This window comes from Pituophis catenifer, unplaced genomic scaffold (genome assembly GCF_029215685.1).
Source record: "Pituophis catenifer annectens isolate HBS135680 unplaced genomic scaffold, rPitCat1.0.hap2 SCAF_16, whole genome shotgun sequence".
NCBI lineage: Eukaryota > Metazoa > Chordata > Lepidosauria > Squamata > Colubridae > Pituophis > Pituophis catenifer.
In genome coordinates, this window is record NW_027256896.1 from 13,386,315 (window position 1) to 13,392,541 (window position 6,227).

Here is a 6,227-nt window from a genome sequence, read left to right on the forward strand (position 1 = left end):
GCATGCCATAGGTTCTCCATCACGGCCCTAAACCTTTGTTATCCATTCCTGGTTTAAACCGTTCCCCAAAAGAAAATAATCAGATTTGGATAGTGATCTAACAGGGAGAAATAGCCCCGAAAGTAGGGGAGGGGTTCTCTTCCTGATAAGCCAAGATACCCAAAATTTAGGATTTGAGGCTCTCTTGTCTACAAACTGGTGAAAAATATAATAATGGATTGGTTTGGTTACATCATCGCTTTCTTCTGCTCATGATTACAGTGTGGCAAAGGGTGCATTGAGGTTTCTTGAGCAAACGGAGGCTGCCCACGCTCTGTGATTCAGATCAAAATCAATTAGCGTGGATTAGCTGTGGAAACAATCAATGCCGGCCTAGAGTTACACTCTAGCAACCACCACAACAAAAGAGAGGAGGTCTGGCAAACCAAAAGCAATTCAAGTCTTCGGGACACAAAAAGCCCATTGACTGCGCCTTGAAATTACCCCGAACGATTCTACCGCATTTCAGGTGTGCGTTCGTATGTGATGTGTTTGTAGACACTGCAAAAGAAGGAGCAAACTGGATCCCTAATCCAGCTCATTATGGTGACTCATTCACACTTATATCATCGTACGGCACTAGGGTGTCCCATTATCTGAAGAAAGTTTTGTCTCTGCTAACGCTGCGGAAGGCGATTGAACGGGTGCCAGTGTGCTGTCACAGATGCCAGCTTCAAGTAAGGATAAGGAGGGTTGGCTTTAATCACTTCACCGAAAGCACCAGATGGCTGTCATTTTTGCAAGGCGATGGAATCGGCTGGACAGAGATTAGGTGCGGGGAGTAAGTCCTCAATTTACAACCGCAATTGGGATCAGCATTGCCACTGTTATTAAGCACGGCGGTCGTTAAGTGAGCCAGACTTGATTTTATGACCTTTTTTTGCGGGGGGGCAAGGTTGTTAAAAGGAAATTACTACAATTGTGAAGTGAAGCATGCGATCATTAAGCCAAATCTGGCCGAAGCTGGTTGGGAAGTTTGCAAAGAGTGATCACACGAACAAAACTCCGCATTGGTGACAGGAAGGGCATCCGGCCACTAAAACACTTTGCTTCATTCAGTTGGCCAGACTCACCCCGCAAGGGATCTTGGGGTCATTAAAAGACAACAACGATGACGACGACGACGACGATGATGATGATGATCACATGATTCCAGGAATGCTGCAACTGTCACAAATACATGCCAGTTTCCAAATGTTTGAATTCTGATCATGTAGGACCGTGAGAATGCCGTGAGGCTCAAAAGTGCGAGAACTGGTCGTTAAGTCATTGTCTCTAGTGTCATTGTAACTTCAAACAGTTGCTAAACCAATCGTTATAAGCCAAGGACTCTCTATAAAAATGACTGTAGATGAACTTTTTTTATTTCAAATGGCCCCAATTCTAGTTTTGTATAAAACCTTGTGTCAGACTTCGATGCTATCTCAAAATAAATGAATTTCCAAACTGCCAATCTTTAAGGAAATGTTTTCTTTAATTGAGCACAGCCACCAGATCATGACTCGATGCGGACAAGACTGACCTTTTGCCCTCCAATCCCTCCCTTTCCGATCCCCAAATCTCTGCTTCTCATTGCCTATCTTCCAAGTCATTCTTCAGACTTCTTGCCTCGTCATTTCCCAGGAATGTCTCCCCCCCCTCATTTCCACGACAACCCGACTTCAAAGGGATTTAGCAGGCAAAAGTTCAGAGCTTATCTCTCTGTCTCCTCTGCTCTCTATGCCAGCGTCGAAGCGCTGACACCTTGCAGGTTTTTTTGCAAAGAACACTAAAGAGATTTATATGGAGGGGAAAGAAAAAAAGGAGAATAAGATTTTAAAACTTGCAGGATTGGAACGAGAGAGGTGGCCTTGACTTTCTTAACTTTACTTGATACTGGCTTTCCATCATGGATAATAAAATGAATAAAATCCCCTAACAGCAGAATATCAATCATAGAAGGAGTCAGCTTAGCCAATTGTTTTCATAGGCACTTACAGTATGAGTCAACTCAAGAAGAAAAGAATTTGAAAAGCCAGAGGATATTTGATAAAATATATACATATATATGCACTTAAAAAAAAGAAAAAACAAGAGAAAGACAGACGATTTTAACATTAGGGTTATTGTCAAATGCCTTTCATTTTAGCAATAACTATAGTAACAAAGATTTAATTGCTTATGCCAGCATACGTGTGGTACATCAAGATTCAGGAAACGGGTTGAACAAAGAGCAACAAATGTTTGATGAATGTACGAATTTATCGCGGCTGATGTACTCACTTATTGCTGGGAGAATAAAAAATGACCTCGAGAAAGGAGAGATATTGAGAAAAGATGGCAGAATTTAAAATATCTATAAACTACCAAGGTCATCTATTAGGACGGAGATACAAATTGCCAGGGAATTTGTATATCCGCAATAGAAGAAATTTTAAAAAACCAAAACTGAATGATAAAATGGATGTAAAACTTCTGTTGGAAGAAATATCCATCTGGATTCAGTTCCAAGTGAGGGAAAAGACACTGGATTTGTGGAAGTTGCTTGGAAAGAAGATTTATTGATGAACAGGATCATCAATAAAGATCCTGGGCAAAAAAGGGGCAGAGATGCTGAGAGTACCTGGGTTTTATGCCCTCTGTTGGGCTTTGAATTTGAGCTTGTGTTCTGGTTGATTGTCAGACTCCCATAGGGCCATGCAGGGGTAACTTTGTAGGTTGTCTTAAGTCCCAGGCTTGGTTGACTCTTGCTGGGTGATGATGTAATGAAGGAGCTTTGGGCAAATCCTACCAGGGGTGGGCTGCTGGGGGTTCGCAGGGATTCGGAAGAACCTCTAGCTAAGATTCTGTGCAGTTCAGAGAACCCCCAAATCCCACTCCTGGCTGGCCATGCCCACCCCTCCCCTCCCAGCAGTCCCCACACGGTCTGTTTTTGGATGCAGGCAAGTGCAGGGCATGCGCGGAGGCTCGGGGAGAGTGAAAAACGGGCCTACTGGAAGTTTGGGAAGTTTGGGCCCATTTTCAGTCTCCAGAGAGCCTCCGGAGCCTGGAGAAGTCGTTTTCGCCCTCCCGGAAGCTCGAGGAAAGCCTCCGGTGCCCGGGGAGGGCAAAAACGCCCCCCCCACCGTGGTGCAGGAGGCTGATTACACCACACCCACCATGGCCACACCCACCCAGCAACCAGGCAGAGAACCCCTTGCTAAAATTTTTGAAGCCCACCCCTGATTTCTACTATGGCTCTGCCTGAAGGAGGTAGATCTTTTGTTACGTAGAATAGACTGGCCTAGGCCTTAATGGATCATTGACAAAGGTGGGGGGGGGGCTGAAGTTTCTGCCTCCCTTTTAAGAGAAATATTCTGCTCTTTTAATATTTCCTAAAATATTTCATTTTTCTAGGAGAGGGATGGGTGCTAACTTTCTGTACTTCAAAGAGCTAATCACAGCAAAACCATGGGAAAAACTATAGAAGGATCAATAAAATTTATTCCAGGTTATAATTTAAGGAGAAATTGGTATAAAAGAAGGCACATGAATTACTTATAAAGTAATAAAGGCAGGATAGAAGAACAATCTAAAGTTAAAATCTAAATTACTCGGTTAATAATAAATAGCTGATAAAGCTTCTTGGATGAGAAGCAAAATGTCCTCTTCCTCAAATTAAAAAAAACAACAGTCCAGTTGCCTTTTGAAAGGAAATAAAGCACCGTTGAGATCAGTTAATAATTACCAAGAAAGTCAAATCAAATAACAATAAACATTGGAAATTCCATAGCAAGGAAGGAGGACTTTTTCATAGGTGGTGATCACATTTAAAAAAAACAACAAAAAACACCACAGCAGCCTCAAGAGTACCGGAAAGAAATACACCAGCATTTTCAGAAAATCCTAAAAATAAAATCTGAATTCCCCCACATATTAGGCATAATTGCAGAGAATTTAAATGAAAAACATCACAGTTTACTAAGATTTATGCTGAAAGCTGCAAGAAAAAAATTAGGGACAACACTGGGGGAAAAAAAAGAGAACCTTGGCTCACGATATCGGACTGGGAAGCCAAAAGTCAAAGAATAGGCAACCCTGGCAAAACCGACATTATATATCCATAATAGAAGTTTAAGTAAGAATGGCTCCTATATATACACGACACATTACACAGCAGGAGAAACTGAGCGATTTAGAATATTGTTTTTCGGAAGAAAGTTGTGAGGCCAATAAAAAATAATTAGATAAAAAGATTTAAAGAGATATTAGTAACACTCTTTAATGTTTAATATAAAGTATAAATATCTAGGCTATGTTTAGCGGTTGGCGAACTCAGTGGAAGAGAAAGGGAAAATGTATTATTAGAAAGTGTTTCCAGAATGTTTTTAATAATGTTTAGCAGTTGTTGTTTTTTAAAAATCTTTCTTGACTGTTACTATCTAGTGGTTTTTTTTTGCCTTTGTGCTTTATTATTCTTGGAAAAACAAGTATCTTTATTTTGTTTTTTTTACATTTTGATGTTGCCCCCGTTTGATGCTCAACCAGTGGTGAAATGTAAAATTTGTTACTACCGGTTCTGTGGGCGTGGCTTAGTTGGGGGGGGGTAATGTGACTGAGTGGGCGTGGCCAAACTTTTTTCTTTTACTTTTAAAACCAATTTTTTCTACAACCTCTTTGGCCGAAGAGGTTGTTAAAAAAATGCTTTTAAAAGCCTCTGACGATCCCAACCTCAGCCGAAGAGGTTGTAGAAAAAAATGCTTTTAAAAGCCTCTGACGATCCCAACCTCAGCCGAAGAGGTTGTAGAAAAAAATGCTTTTAAAAGCCTCTGACGATCCCAACCTCAGCCGAAGAGGTTGTAGAAAAAAATGCTTTTAAAAGCCTCTGACGATCCCAACCTCAGCCGAAGAGGTTGTAGAAAAAAATGCTTTTAAAAGCCTCTGACGATCCCAACCTCAGCCGAAGAGGTTGTAGAAAAAATGCTTTTAAAAGCATTCCAGACGATCCCAGCTGAGCCGCGTGATCATCAGAGGCTCTTTTTTTTTTACTTTAAAAAGCATTTTTTCGGCCAAAGAGGTTGTAGAAAAAACGCTTTTGAAAATTAAAAAAAGCCTCTGATGATCGTGCAGTTCGGCTGGGCATGGGGTGGGGGGGCAGGGATTTTTGCTACCGGTTCTTCGAACCACCCGCAGCCATCGCTACTGGATTGGGCGATCCAGTCCAAACCGGGAGCATTTCACTCCTGCGCTCAACATTAATCACATAAGAAAACTGTGTGGTATTACACCAGAAAGAATTGATTGTTGATGAACTTTCCATGGTTAATTGGAGAAGTGTTTTTTCCCCCAAAAATTGGCGACTTTTAAGATGTGTGGAGTCCTTGTGCCCAAGGCAAGACAGTGTGTTCTGCTCCCATTCAGCATCCTCAATAAGAATTAAATCCCTCCAGTTTTCTCGGCCACATTTTCAAAAGCAATTTATTGATTATGAAATTTCTACACTGCCCATCTCACCAAGTGACTCTGTCCCACCTTAGGCAGGAAAGCCGGCTGGGTGACTTTGGGACAATCACCAGGAGTTGGTGAGTTCTAGTCCCACTGTTGGAAGAAATGTGGGTTCAGTTCCAAGTGGGGAGAAACATGGAGACTGCTTGAAAAGATGCTTTAATGATGGACAGGACCACATCATTTTGAGGTCCTGGGCAAAATAGCACATGGGTGAGAGAGAAAGAGAGAGAGAGAGAGATTTATACCCTCTGTTGGGCTTTGAATTTGAGCTTGTATTCTGATTGGTTGTCAGACTCCCATGGGGCCATGTAGAGGTAACTTTGTAGGTTGTCTTTTGAGTCCCAGGCTTGGTTGACTCTTGCTGGGTGATGATGTAATGAAAAGGGTTTTGGGCAATTCCTATTATGACTGAGGGCTAATCCTATTTTTGTTGGCTCTTGGGTGAGGGCATTTGCTTATGAATAGACCTAGCTATCTCTTAAGTGTTGACATCTGCTGTGGGCTATTGAGAATGTAGGGGCTATTAAGAGTGAGTCTGCTTCCTGCTTAAAAAACATGTTTCTCCATTTCTCATCCAGGGAGGTATAATATTCTGCCTTTTTAATATTTCCTAGAATATTTCATTTTTCTAGGGGAGGGGTGGGTGCTAACTTCCTACACCATCTTACCTGCTAAGATGTCACCCAGCCGGCTGACTCTAAACCAATCACCAAGAGACTGAA